A 16205-nucleotide genomic window follows, 5' to 3' on the forward strand; every position below is an offset into this window, starting at 1 on the left:
AATCAGCAGAACACATTTTATCTGAAAGAAATTTGGAAAGAAAAATTACAAAAAATTTAAATGCCATGAACAGTAAGCATAAACATTTTAAAAACAAATGCTAGTAATGTGGCAATTTTGTTAACATAGTTTGAATACATGCACTAAAAGTGAAAGCCACCCAAATTTTACCTAATAAAAAGTTTTTACTTTGCAGTGTCTGTACTTGTAACAAGTAAAAAGGGAAGGCAGAAAAGGTTTTAAATAAGTTTTAAAAATACCGAAAAGCCTGGCTGGTATTGCTCAGTGGATTGGGTGCAGTCCTGAGAAGAACCAAAAGGTCACTGGTTCAACTCCTAGCCAGTGCGCATGCCTGGGTTGTGGCCCAGCCCCTGGTTGGGGGTGTGCAGGAGACAACCACACACTGATGTTTCTCTCCCTCTCTTTCTCCCTCCCTCTCCCCTCTGTCTAAAAATAAATAAATAAAACCTTTAAAAATAAAAGTAAATAAAATAAAAATACCAAGAAAACGTAAACCAAAATAAAGCTGAAGTATCAGATTTATTGCCTTAGAAGAGAGTTACCATATGACCCAGCACCCCCTCTTCATTCATTTACCTAAAAATATGTGAAAATATTTCTTTGTAAACATATAGATACCTCTATATGCATTGCAGCATGATTCACAGTGGCCAAGACAGAGAAAGAGTATCCACTGATAGATGGTCTGATAAAGAAGATATGGTACATCTATGCAATGGAATACTACTCACCAAAAGAAAAGATGAAATACTGTCCTTCGGGACAGCATGGATGGATCTTGAGAATATCATGCTAAGTTAAATAAGTCAGATGGCAAAATTTAAGAACCATAAGATTTCACTCATGTGTTCTATAACACTGAAAGTAACAAATACACAAACAAGACAAATAAAAGTCATAGACACAGACAACAGTATGGGGGCTATCAAATGGAAGGGGGTCAAATGTATGCTCACAAAAGGAGATTTAATTTTGGGTGGTGAACACGCAATGCAATATACACAAGATGTATTTTAGAATTATACATTTGAAACTTATATAATATTAATAAACAATGTCCACCCAATAAATTTAATTTACAAATTGTATATAAAAAACCTTACAAACTGACATGACCACATGAAAAACAGAGCTTCATATATTGTAAAAAAAAAGCAAGATAATTTAATAAAAATTCATACATATGAAGCATGATAAGAAGGAGGTAAGAAAACAAGATTATAACTGTCCTCCAATGCATCTGTGATGGATGACTAACAAACTCAGTTTAACTTGAGGCCTCAGCAATGAGATTGTATTTCTACTTTTGTTATGTCAAACTAATGGGTTTTCACTTACATAATCAAATATACACTTCACATAAAATGCTACTTGAAAAAAATTAACTCATTTCTGTAAATTGTTATATTTTAGAAATGCCTATTTAAGAGATATATTAATATTTTGATTTCTAATTTGTAAGTGTTTATGACATCCTATTTTATTGTTCACTATGGTGATTAATCTGTGGTAGAAAAGGCATTATTAGAACTGCATTTGAATCTTCTATTTAATGTGTGATAATAAATTTGCTCAATCCAATTTAGCCTTACACTCTAGGTTGACTCATTTGTAAAAAATATATAATCAAATATGTTTATTATTTATTTGTGAAGATTATAAGCAAATTACTTAGCCTTGGTTTTGGTTCATACTAAGGGTTTAATAAATATTTCACTCCCAGTTGAAGGCTATAATTTAAGAAAATATACTTTAAAGAGAGTTTTGATATTTAGATGAATTAATTGCTAATACACATTTATACTATGGAAAAATGAATGTTCAGCTTCCTGTGATATTATAAATAGAGCTTTCACTAATTATGTGGCTCCATATGAAACAAAATATCAATGCTACAATAAAGACACTCTGAATTATTATGTGAATGACTAATCAAAAGCATAAGTTCTATATATTTGACATTAAAGTCAGATTAAGTCCCACACATAAATTATAGCTACTTATGTACAATGACTGATATCTCTTGGTAGCACAGCTTTCAAAACATTGGAAATAATTATAATTTTTAAGAGAATCACATTGATATCACCTTTTAAATTTGACACACTATGTAAAGAAAATTGTCTTTCACCTAGTCTGAACAGATTTATTAAAATTTGTATTTCTCTTACCGTAATATTTAAAGAAGAGAAGGTTTATCCTGAAGAAAGACAGTGATGCAAAATATCACCTCTAGCAATGATTACAGTTGAGGAAACTGAGAGGAAGAATAGCCAAGGATTCCATTTGGAATCCTTCCCTTATTATTTTAAGTGATATTTTAATAGTCATTTAAAATATAAATAGCATTACCTGGTAACCTGATATAGTTTCCTAAACAAGTCATAGTTATTTTTGTCTGCCTTATATCTTAATTGTATACTAGGAAATGTCAAAAGAAGTTTAATTAAAATTGTATGGCCGAGCATTTTGCAAATGGACACATTGGAAAGATTCTAAACAATAGATCCATGCTTAAGGTATATAAAACAGCCCATGCACACTTAGAGTTTACAAGAAATGTAAAAAGTGTTAAAAATAGAGAACAGGCTGACAGGGACCAGAAGGGAGAGGGAAGGAAATTTCAGGGGAAAAGGGGAAGGATTTACAGGAACAAGTATAAAGGACACATGGACAAAAACTAAGGGGGGTGGAAATGGGAGGGAGGTGGGGAGCACGGGGGGGGTGGGCTGGGATGGGAGTAAAGAACAGAAAACTACTCGAACAATAGTTAAATAAATTTTTTTAAAGTGTTTAAAATTTGAGACTAATGAACTTCATGTTTTATAATAAAAGTTTAGGTTGATGAGGCATCTTTTTTCATTATTACTGAGTCCAGTCACGGCTCCGCCCCCTTTCTCCCCATCGCTCCCCCAGTCCCCATGTTATGTACTATTTATAAGCACCATCTTGATAGGTGAGAGATTGAAATTACTGCAGTTCTTTGACTTTATTTTCTATTTTCATTCATCAATATTTATTTTGAAAATGCACAACAGCCCGCTGCTAAGGTGATACTGTAAGTACATTTAATGACCTCATGGTGACTTGTTTTTCTTTATATTTCATAACACAAAGTTTTGCCAAGACCACAGTAACTAATTTTCTAGTAACAATGTAATATTTTTACTAAAACTTAATTATTTGTTAATAACACATTGTGGCCATTGGTTCTTTAATTCTATTTTATAATTATATTTCTTTGAGAGCGGAATCAGAAGCATAAGTGGTGTTTTTTGTCTTTATACAATATGGTTCTAAAGATCTGTTTTCTATTAAAAATTCAAAAATTACTAGATCATTTTCATATGTGTTTCAGTTTCTATTTTGTTTCTTTTCCTTCACATACATTAATGGGAAAAGCCTGCCAATGCAGTTATGGGGAAAAGGGAAAAGTAAATATAATCATATCATCTTTCTTTTTTCTTTTGAGAACTATCTGTGGAACGCCCAGTGGAAGGATAAAAGCTTTTCTCTCTACTGTACGGTCTTGCATCTCTGGTCAGAAAAATATCCAGCTCTTATATTTGCATAGAAATTCTAGACCACATCGTAATAAACAAATATGTTTGGGCTATTGTGTCTGGCACTGAATAGTAAGAATGAAATCATGATGAGGATAACAGAAGTTCAACTCAGAGGGAGATTACTCTTTTGCATATTACTTTGCTTTCCTTATGTATCCACAATGTACTTTTTTTCACTGGCATAAAAAGTAAAAGGTAATTGTTGAAGAAAAGAAATAAATTATATGAAATCTTGCTGAAGATCTTTCAGCAGTACACCAAAACACAGACTCACTACCTAAACACAGTCAAACCTTTTGCTGCATGAAAGGGAATCAGAAATGCATTCTTTTAGGTGAACATAAGATGCAAAAATCAGATTCGTGGGACTGTTCATTTATATTCAAGAGAGAAGAACGTATAATGACTGCAAAAGAGGAGTGTATTGCACAAAGACATGTATCTTTACCTAATTTAGTAATATCTCTCTCCTTTTAATTAAACAATCATTATTTTGCATAAATCTATATAATCAAATGGTACTCCACTTTGATCATAGAGAATAGAATAACTGCAAACCACAGTCACATATGAATAATATTATATAATTGACCAAATGATGACTCTAATAGATCACTTATTATTTTGTAAAAATCATAAGAACTTCAAAGCCCTGATTATTTGTCCTTAGTTTCATGAAGCTAAAAGTTCAGCTTTCATTACAGTTCAAACTGTAAGTAAATTTCCTCTGTTTCTGGGTATACTTTTGGAAATGGAAAAATGAATAAAATTATTACATTTATTACATTTAGTTTATCTTCAACTAATATTTTTCTTTTATTGATTCTTCAAAGATGGGTGAGAGAGGGAGAAAGAGAGGAAGAAAAACATCGGTGTGAGAGAGAAACACAGATTGGTTGTCTTTTGCACACATACCTACCAAGGGGATCAATGGTTATAGTTTTAATAGTTTTATTATTTTTCTACTAATCAGATGATTTTTTTCCTATTGAATTACCATCACATTTAAATTTCCACCCACCCTTTTAAAACTACTTTGTTTAAAGATAGTCAATAAAGTACCTCCCGAGAATTTCAGCCACTCAGTACAGTAAAAAGCCTCATAATAGACAAAGAAAATCATTGTATACATAAAAATACAAAAGTATTTTATATTTTATATTTTGCTTTCTTAAATAGGTATTTTAGGTAGCTTGAGACTATTATCCCAATAACTTTATATATTCCAGTTTAACTGAGTCATGAGGAAACATGAAGAAAATTAATTTGTAAATGAGGGACATACACATGTGATATGACACAAGCTTTGTCAAAATTGTAGAATTTATATTTAGTAGACATTATATAAATTTTCAAAATTTTCTTCTACATTCTATAACAGTCACTTTTATGCTTTCACAAAACTAGTCAAGAACACTCTCATAGATATATATTATTCTACTCTATTATAGATAGCCAAAGATAGTTCATGAGCTGAAATGATTTGGACATTGGTAAATATTAAAAATCTCCATGCTTCTCCTGGTTAAATACATTACTTACATTTTTTTAAAACTTTATATTTTTATAGCATTTTTGGAATCACAGAAAAAAAAACAGGAAATTACAGAGATTTCCCATGTACGGTTTATTCTCTTATGCATAATGTTCCCATTACCAACCTCCCCCGACACAGCGGTTATGTTTCCACAACCGATGGATCCACACTGGCACACTGTGACCACCTAAGGTCTGTAGTTCACATGACAGTTCATTCCGGGCAATGTGCATTTTATGGGTTTGGCCAAAAGTATAGTGACATATATCCATGAATACAATATTATGCATAGCATTTTTAGTAATCTAGAAAACTTCTGCAGTCTGTTTTTTCATTTTCTCCACCCCTCCTTTATCAACCACTAATCTTTTTACTGTCTCCATGGTTTTACCTTTTTCAGAACATCCCATGGTTGGAATCATACAATATGTAGCTTTTTCAGATTGGCTTCCTTCACTGAGTTGTACATATTAAGATTCTCCCAGGACTTTACATTACTGATAGCTCATGTCTCTTTAGTGCAATTTTGAATAAAGCTGCTATAAATATCCATATACAAGATTTTGTGTACATATAGTTTTCAACTCCTTTGAGTAAATATCAAATGGCACATTTGCTGGACCATATAAAAAGAGTGTGTGCAATTTTATAAGAACAGCCAAACTATTTTCCAAAGTAGTTGTAGTATTTAGTATTCCCATTAGGGATGGAGAGTCTTGTTGCTCCACATCCTCATAAGCATTTGGTGTTGTCAATGATTTTGTCTTTGAAAAAATGAATATATTTAAGTGCATATTATTTATTTTTATATTCAGTGATTTTCCAGGTCTTTCTAATATTGATATTTAGTTAATTTCTAATCTAGTTGCAAAAATACTTGGTGTAACTTCATTTTATGATATATTGACAATTGCTTGATGCCTCAGGATATGTTTTATTTTAGTAAATGTTTTCTTGTGCACTTAAACAAAATTGTTTTCTGTTTCTCATTGGATGGAAGGCTCCATAGGTGTCAGTTATATCAAGTTGATTGATAGCATTGCTTAGATCTTTTATATTCTTATTGATTTTCTGACCGTTCTGTCAATTACTGAGAAAGATATGTTGATGTTTACAACTACAATTATGTATTTCTCTAATACTCCTTTCATTTTTATCTATTTTTGCTTCATAAACACCACAGCTCTACTATTAGATGTATACACACTTAGGAATACATATTGATGGCTTTATTCTTTATATGAAGTCTCTTTTGACCTCTGATGTTCTGAAGTCTACTCTTTGTGATCTTAATATAGCTAATTTGTCTTGATTTTATTAATAACTAGATGGTTTATCTATTTTCATTCCTTTTTTTACCTCTATGTATCTCTATATTCATAGGTGAGTCACTGGAAACAGCATATGGTGGGTCTAGCTTTTGAAATCCAATCTCATCATTTTGTCTTTAAGTTTTGTTATCCACACCATATACATTAATGTAACTAAAAATATACTTAGTTTATTCTATCTAACATTTTGGTAGTTGTTTACTACTTTTTGTTTCACCCTTATTATTTTTATGCTCTTAGATTATTACTAATTTATGTCACATTTTATATCAGTATTGGCTAAATAATTATATCATAGGATTTATAATTTATATCTTTCACAATTCATATTTAAATAATATATACCACTCATATATTATAAGAACATTAAAACATTTACTTTTAGTTCCTCTATTCCTCATGCTATTTTCATATATTTTACTTTGACATATATATAATAAACCCCATAAAATGTCACTTATTTTGATTTAGACTCTCAATTGACATTTAGATCAAGCATTATTTTAAATATCACCAACATCCTCATAAGCACTGAACCAACTTTGCTTGGGAATATGACTTGACAAGCTCCTTCCAGGCATGGAGATCTGCAAGGTCAAGACATTTGAGATAGAAAAAGAGGTTGTGGAGAGAAAAGTATGCTTTCTTCATCATGTGGAATGCTGAGGAGAGAAAACCTAATTTTTAAAAAAATTTCAAGTTGTGTATTAGTCTGGATCCCCTGAGAAGAGATACTGTGTCATTATAGGTTCTATCAGGAGACATAAATCACATACAAATTTTAACAGGAAAGATTTAATACAGTGAATTTTTAACTATAACAGGGAAATGGAGTAAGTGGGATTAGCTAGTAGGTAGTATATAGAAATCTAAAACACATAAAAATAGTAGTAAATATAAGTGACAGCCACTATTCAGGGCCAAGGTACAGCACCCAGGAGAGGCACCGTCCTCTCCCAGGGCTGAGGTCCTGGCTTTGTTGGAGACACCATAGTCATGGTTTTCTCATTCATGGAGTGTTGTCATGTTGCTGTGCTAAAAAAATTTACTGGAAATCTGCTTTCTGGAATTTGCTAGGAATTCCTCCTCTAATATAGCAGGGAAAGCTTCTTATGAAGGGAGGTGGCTCATCATAGGTATTGTGTTAACAAAACAGCCCAGAAAGGAGATGTCAGGAATTACTGGGTGCTGAATGCTTCTTGCCACTGTGCACTAAGGAGCGAGGATTTAAAAAGCTATGAGTGCTGCAGAAAACTGATCCCTGAGCAAAAAGCACAAAGGAGCCTATAAAGTAAGCTCACAGGTACCAAGAATCACACCCTCCCCATTTCTGCAACATCTATTTAGTGTCCTCCATTGCAAGATTAACATTATGCCAAGTGTCAGATGAGGAAATTAAAGGTGAATTTGGACCTGAGAGGCAACAAATTCATAATTGCCATGATGTGATTAAACATGCAAAATTTTATTGAGGGATAATAATGTGGGATATACCACAGAGAGAGAGCCAGCTAAGCTATCTGACAATAATGTAAGGCAAACCCTGTGTGAAGGAGAAAGGGAGAGGAGCTTTGGTAAAAGTATGTATAGCACCACACCAGGAAATTCAGCAAAGCTTTTCAGGTGCCGCCCCCTAGCCAAAACCAGCCATTGGAGGTGTCCTATACCTGCCAGAAATGGACCTGATGTTGTAAACCTGCATAACCTGCTACTCTCAGACATACTGTGGGAGCACTGGATCAGAGTGTGGGAACACAGCAATGAACTTCGGAGTGCAGCAGACTGAAGCTCTAGTCAATGACACGCTCAAATTTTTTGCAAGGTACATACTCATGGATCACACAAGTCACAATATAATTGTTACCTTCTGAGAAAACATCAATAAAATCTACTATATTTGTGGATCTTTTTGAAACAGAAAGGTAGAAGTATTTTCCCCATCAAGAGGAAATACAGGGAGAAGAAAGGTAGAGATAGAATACAAATAGAGAATAGAGTTGGAAGTACAAATAGTATGGACTTACTAGAAAACCTAGAAGAGAGAGAAAAGAGAAAGACAAAAAGAGTTAAATGTCTTATCTATGAAGCACAGAGACACAATCTATTAAAAGCCCAAGAGGTAAAGGAGTCTATAAAATATTTGCAGAGTAAAGAGTATTTAACAATATATAAGAAATGGGCTAAAGACTGTAAAATCTATTCAATGAACAGGGCATATTTATTAAATAGCTTCTACTACAGTGATAAAGAAATAAAAATAAAACTATTTTAATTAATCAGATAGACAGAAACCATGAGGATCTATTTATGGTCACAACTTTAGAGAGAGACGCCCAGCTCTGTGTTAGTTAAGACTATTAACTAATGAAAGCTCAGTGGGAGTTAATTGAAAATATATATTAAAACTATCACTTTATGTTTACATATTTACAAAATAACATCTTATATTGACTTAATTGTGTTTATCATAGCTGTATACTGGGGTGAACCTGCATTCTAATAAACAGGGGCCTGTTTAAATAAATTATGGTGTGTTCATATACTTTGTAATTCTATAAAGCTGTTTAAAAGTTTGGAGTAGCTCTATAGGGACGGATATGAAAAAGTTAAATAGATATTTCATGATGTTGGAAAAGGATAAATGTATTATTCTTCTATTGCTAACATACCAAATTACCACAAATTTAATGGCTTGAAAAAAAGAATTGACTATATCTTTTTATTTAAATCAGTATCTGGCACCTTGGCTGTGCTTTTGCTTGGACTCTCTCAAGACCAAAATCAAGGAGTTGCAGGTCTGTGTTTGGAGGCTGAAGGGTACAATATGTTTCCCTGCTCAGTCAGCTTGCTGGCAGAATTACAGTTGTAGGTTGAGGCTGTATGACTGATATTCCTATTTCCATGTAGGCTATTAGCTGCAGGCTATTCTGAATTCCACTGCATTTCTTGGTTCTTCATACATTTCTCCATCATTAAAGCCTCCAACCACAGAGAGTTCTTGCTTTGCTTATCTTTAATCTCATATTCTTCCCTTCTCTGTCAAAGCATCTCTCTGACTCTTCTGTGTTTGTCTTCCACTTTTAAGTTCCCATGTGGTTATATTGATCCTGCCAGTGTAATTCTGGAAAATATCTCTATGTGAAAGTCTGGAACCTTAATTCCACCAGCTATGTCTCTTGTGCCATTTAATAAATCATATGGAGAGAATTGAAGGATTCAGGCGTGGCCCGCTTGGGGGATCATTATTATATTTATTACAATCTCTAGTATGTTAACATCTGCTTTGGAAAAATACTGCAACCAATTTGGTTATGTAAAGAATATCTCTGAAAGTTACATGAAAAACTAGGAAAAGTTTGAAGAGGGGGTCTGGGTTTCTAAGAGAGGGTGCATGGGTAGACATTATTCAATATTTTTCCTCTGTACATTTTGTATGTATATGTTTATAAACATACATGTATAGACAATATGATAAATGTTGAATATATTTGTATGTAAAACATAAATAGATACATAAATGATGAAATTGACTATTCAGAACTTTTAAATAAATGACAAAGTTAACTTTTGCTTTGGTGAAGATTAAACTAAGTTTTCCATATCTAAAAATATAACAGTGGGAAATGACTAGTGAGTAAGATTTGGTGTAAACAGAAAGAACAACCCTATATATCTACAGTGAAAAACGATTATACGAGGAAAGCATTTTTTAACTTTTTCAGTTTTTGGGGGGATGTTAATAATTTTATAAAGAAGACTCTAGAGGCAAAGTCTTTATAGAGAAAATAGGCCATTATGCAGTATAATATAATAATGATCACAGACTAAATTAAAATTAGAAGTGACTGAGGAAGGAATTTAAAAAAAGGCAAAATTTAACAGAACAGTGGTAGAATGACAGAACTGCAGGGTGGTGTTTTCACAAGGGATGTGATACCTATAAATCTTGTGTATTTGTGTGTATGTGTACATACATGCTTTCCCCTAGAAAATAAGCAGAGATAAATAAGATACAAGAAGTTATATTAGAAGAAAACTGGCATAAGGGAGGAGCTGCCTTTGTCTGCATTGTTTGAAATTTGAGAAATTTATCACGGAAAACCCTATCTTATTTATAACATCAAGAAAATTACCAGCAGTTGAACAAGTCAAAAGGGGGTGCAGCACTTATGAGTATAAAGCTGACACTCTATCCTATTAGAATTTTTAGATTAATCTGAATAAACCTATGTAGAATTTTTCATATGAGGGAAGAGTGAAATGACCAGCATAACCAATAGATAGTATTTTTTCTTTTAAAGGAGACATGAAGAATATTGGAATAGGAAAAATATTGGAATATTGAAATAGTCCAACATTGAAATAAAAAATAAGATTATTTTACACTAATAAATAGAAGTTTTATTTTTTCAGATTAGAATTTTTTTGTCTTCAAGATTATCTTCCCATCAGTGCACGATGAATAAGGACGGAGTATAAGAGACGCTCCAATTATACATCATCATGGTGCCAAGAATAAAAGCTCAATGACCCATAAAAAAAAGCACAGAATAGTCAAAAGATGGCAGAATGGTGGGATTTTAAGACAACAATACCTTTATTTAGAAATAAAACTCCACCTGATGCTTTGAAAATAAATATGTCAACCTAAACTTTCTAGTTATATGGCAGAACTGATCAATAAACTATACTTCATTATCCATAAGGGTATGCAGAAATCAATAAAAATTAACTGAAGAAAAGAATCAAGACTTGTATTCCTTCCCATTAAAGCTAGTGTGTTAAAAAAACCTTTAAAGAGAATACATTTTAAAAATTTAAGGTGCCAAAAATAAAGTGTATGAAGTATTGTAAGTCTGTCAATTAGACAAACAATTTAATCATTGAAAACAATAGAATTAAGAGAAATGCATTTGACTGTATTAGAGATAGACACAACAAATTAATAAAACAAATGGGATATACAGAGAAATAATATGCTATTGAATTAATATATACTGTATATAGCAAAAAAGAGAATGGAGTTGTGAAAAAATGACATACATATATTTTGAAGGGAAGAGTTAATTCCCTTAAACATGAGTATGTGGTTAGTATAGGATTGTCACGAGGAAGAGAAAGATTCCCCAATGTATACCTTAAGAAGATAAAAATTCATTGGCAAACTTATGAAACCCTGTAAGAATGGTTACACAAAATAAATAACAGAGTTGGCTCCTAAACACGGGCATGGTCCCCCTGTTCCCAAAGGTCCCACATATGCATAAGGAAAGAAAAATTCAGTAACCTGAGTTTGTTGTTTTTGTGAGGGTTTTTGCTCTTCTAACACTTACTTTGAAACTGTCTGAGAACTGTGTTTTCCTCAGGCCCCACAGTGTACTTGTACCTGAGAGCAATGCCATGACTTCCCTGAAGGTTTACTATTGTGCCAGTGAGTCCAAGGGCAATTTTCCTGTACCAGCTCTGACTTCAAACCCTGAAAGGCTGATACTCTGAAGGAAACAGGGAACCATGTCAATAATTGGGAACTTATCTTTGGAGTACAGGGGTCTACTTCATTGAATTTTGAGGTCAATTGTCTATTGTGTTAATTACACGTGACTGTCACTAAAGTGTTTCTCATCAATGAGATCCTTGGTTTGATATAAAGGGAGGAAATCTGGTCAGAATCAGGAAAGAGGCATTAGAATAACATTTGATACTTACACACTGTTTTAAAGAGCAGAAAATGACCATAATTTATGTGGTGGTTCTTCTTACATTTTTTTTACTTTTATTGAATTTCTAAGTGTGAAAGGAGTGCTGAAGTAAAAAGAAACACAATAACTTTTAAAAGAACATAATATAAATTTTAATGCATGAAGATAATGAATGAGGATAGAGTTAAAAAGTTTGTAAAGCCCCCAGTAATTTATTAAATAGAGGTATATCAAATGCATTATTTAGCATAAAATAATATAAATAAGATGGTAATACTGAAATTATTTTATTATGCAAGATTAAAAAACTATGAGGGAAAAAAGAAAAATAGGGGAGGGAGAGGGAAAGAAAGAGGGAGGGGAGAAGGAAGTCAAAAGGCTGACCCCAATAGATATCATTCCAGATAACATGTCTATGAGCTTCCAGGTGCACTTGGTGAATAAGAGAGTGTCTGAAGAGTTGGGATGGGGGAGTTAGAAGCTTCCTGCTGTTTCTGATATCTGGTTCCCTCACTGTCCACTTCCATCACATGAACAACCAGCTCCCTACATTCACGTCTCATTCTGATAGATCCCACACTACAGATTCCACAGATCTCAGCCATCGCTCTAGGTCACTTTCAGAGATCAAGGAGGAAGTTTTAATTGAATATTTTTATTCTGATGATGATAGAAAAACATTATAAATCTTAGGCTGAATAAAAACTCTTTGGAAATAAAACACTGCAGAACTAGTACTGATATGTGATTTTAGCAAAAATAAATATTTCTACATATATTCATGATAGTTTGGTGACAAATATACTATGTTTTCCTTAGATACCAGAGAAAGAACAAAAGTAGAAAGCATATAAATACGGTTTTTACATCAAGTACAAGCCAAATGAAAAAATGGCACATCAAATTTTCCAATAAAAAGAAAATTGCAAAAGAATAGGTAGCAAAAGCAACAACAACAAAAACATACTGACTTCTACAAAGCCAAAGGTTAGAAATCACAGTTTTAATTCTCAAAAAATGTTGTTTTCTTTAAATATTTTAAGAACTTTTAATATTTTATAGTAATTTTCAGAGATACTCTAGGAGCAGACTATTAAAAATGAATCTGTTTATACTAAGTATTTCATTGTACTTGTTTCTTTAATATTTTGTCTTTTTACGCACACACAATAAAGCCTTGTGCAGTCTGCAGTGATTCATCAGACTAACATTTTCACAGCCAAGCAAGCAAATTGGAGATAAAGGTGCTACTATTAGGAAGAGACAAATATGTTGACTTTTACATATCAGCTTTGGGATTTAACTCAATGAGCCTATCTTTTATAAAATATTTTATAAATAGAGTTGCATAATTTGTGTTATATATTTAGTTTTGCTAAACAGCTGAAGACATTCTATATTGTGCAAAGCTAAGTTGATGTGATATATATAAGTATATATGTATATATATACACATGTATAGATAAGTTCAATGCAGTCACTTAAATTTTTATTGAAAATTATGAAATACATATAAATAGGTACATGAAAAGAAATAAGCACATTTTTCAGAATAACTATTAAATGTTAAAGTACTCATCGATCTTGAAGCCAAAAAGTGGAAAACAGTCATGAACCCCAAGCCTCATGCAAGGATTCCCTATTTCACCCTACTCAGCTTCTTCCTAAATAATCCAACACAGGCTAACCACTAAATATGGCAACGCCCACATCTGTGATGCATTCATTCAGAAACCGAGGTGCTCTCTATGTCTAATCTGTCATCACTGGAAATCTTGTAGTATTTTAATAAATAAGCCTTCATTTGGCTGGTAGGCAAGGGACTGAGAGGACATAAGCACAGTTTAATACATGTTATTAGTCAAAACATAGTTTATTAAACAGAAGTATAAAACAATATTAAAGAATTAGCCTTCAATTGTGTGAATATCACAGAGCATATTTATCTATTTTATCATTAATGAACATTTTGTTTGGGTCCATGTTTGTTATTATCAACAATGCTTGAGTAAAAATTATTTTATATACCTCCTACTGTACATATGCAACAGATTCCCAAGGATATAAGGCTAGTGGTAAAATTATTTTGCTATCAGGCATACAGTATGTTTTTATAGTGGGATGTTCTTGCAGCAGTGGGTGAGCAGTCCTAATGCTCATAGACTCTCCAACATCCTATATCACTAGACTCTTTATTTTCTATGGGTATAAAATTATATTGATTTTATTGACTTGTTTGAGAAATATTTGACCAGTGCCTACTAGGTAGGAAGCACTGTTGAGCTTCGCATATATCAGTGATCAAAACAGATCAAGAACCATCCTTCATGAAGCTTACATTTTTTGGAAAGAGTAATAAACAGAGATAAAATAAGCAGTTATATTGAAAAGAGTGTAAATAATAAGCTAAGAGAAGAAAATAAGTAGAAGAGCGAGAGCACTAGAGTGTGCAGTTTTCAATTTTAAGTAGTTTAGTCAGTATGGGACTGTTGAGTAGATCAGTGTAAGGAGGCACGGAATTAAACCACAGGGACATCTGGAAGAAGAATGTCTTGTCTTACAATGTACTCTTAAGTTTTTGTTTCCGAGTAAAAAACCATGGTTTTAAATATCTACTTTTAAATATCCATTACTCATATATTATAATACGATTAACTTTTATATATTGGATATAAATTATATATATACATATATATATTCAATGTCCTTACTAAATCCAACTGAACCCTAATAGTCTATAAATCAATTTCATTATATAATTACACGATCATGCCATTGACAAATAATTTACTTTCTCTAACATTTCCAATCCTTATACTTTCAAAGAATAACAATAAAACTTGAAAAAAGTGAAAATTTTTTTCTAAATTCAGAGAGAAAGCATTTAATATTTTACTATTAAGTATGAAGTTGAATAGTTGCTAGCCTTTCTTCTTTATTTCTTTCTCCCTCCCCTCCCCCCACCTCTTCCCCTTCCTTCGTTCCTTCCTTCCATCTGCTTTTCTTTCTTCTTTCCTATTAGCAAGTGTGTTTTTCAGATAAAGAAAGTTTATACTTCTGTTTAATGGAATATTTTCTTTCTATTCCTGGTTTGATAAAAGCTTTCATTTGTGTTTTTTAATGAATTACCATTGATTTTATAAATTTTCATGCATTTATTACATGAGAGTATAATGTATTTTTTTGTAAGTATATTAAACAACATTGATTGATTCTCAAATATTAAATGACTGCATTACTGGTATTCCAGGATATTCTTGGATATATTTATCCAAGTCATAATGGATATTTTTAAGTCACTGTTGCCTTTGATTTGTTAATATTTTATTTAGTGTATTTTCATCAGGCTCATGAGAAAAATTACCTAATACTTTTTCTTATAATATCTTTGACAAGTTTTGCTTTTAGGCTTAATCTGGCATTACAAAACACACTGGAAAATGTTTCCTCCATCCACGTAAAATGAATATTTTCTGCTCCTCAAACTTTTGGAAAACTTTATAAATGAGGCCTTTTGCAGCTTGTTTTTTTAATAAGAAGTGTTAAACTAATGTATTGTTTTTTAACTAAATATTACATGATTCAGACAGATTTTCTATTTTCCTTCTGTCGGTTTTGGAAAGTTGTATTCTTCAGATAATTTTCTAATTTATATCAATAAATTATCTTATATTAACATACATTTTCATCTATTAATATCTGCAAATTTTGTTCTGATAAAATATTTCTCTTATTTAGTAACTTTTGTTTTCCTTTTCTTTTTTCTTCTTTGATTCTTCTAAAAGAATATCTACTTTTTTGATGTTAACAAAACTTTGGTGGTTTTTTTCTGTTGAGCTTGTCTTTTATATTTAATTGATTTTTGTTTTTACAAATTCTGTCTTCTTTCACTTATTTTATTTTTGATTGTCTTTTCCTAGCTTCTTGAGGTTTAACTTTCCATTATTGATTTTTAGCATTTCTTCTCTTCTAATATATGCACTTAGAATAATAAACCCTGCTTGGCTATATTCCAAGATTTAAGTTGCATACTTTTTTGTTATTTTTATGC

The sequence above is a fragment of the Artibeus jamaicensis genome, unplaced genomic scaffold (genome assembly GCF_021234435.1).
Source record: "Artibeus jamaicensis isolate MK-2021 breed Jamaican fruit bat unplaced genomic scaffold, CSHL_Jam_final scaffold_537, whole genome shotgun sequence".
Lineage (NCBI taxonomy): Eukaryota > Metazoa > Chordata > Mammalia > Chiroptera > Phyllostomidae > Artibeus > Artibeus jamaicensis.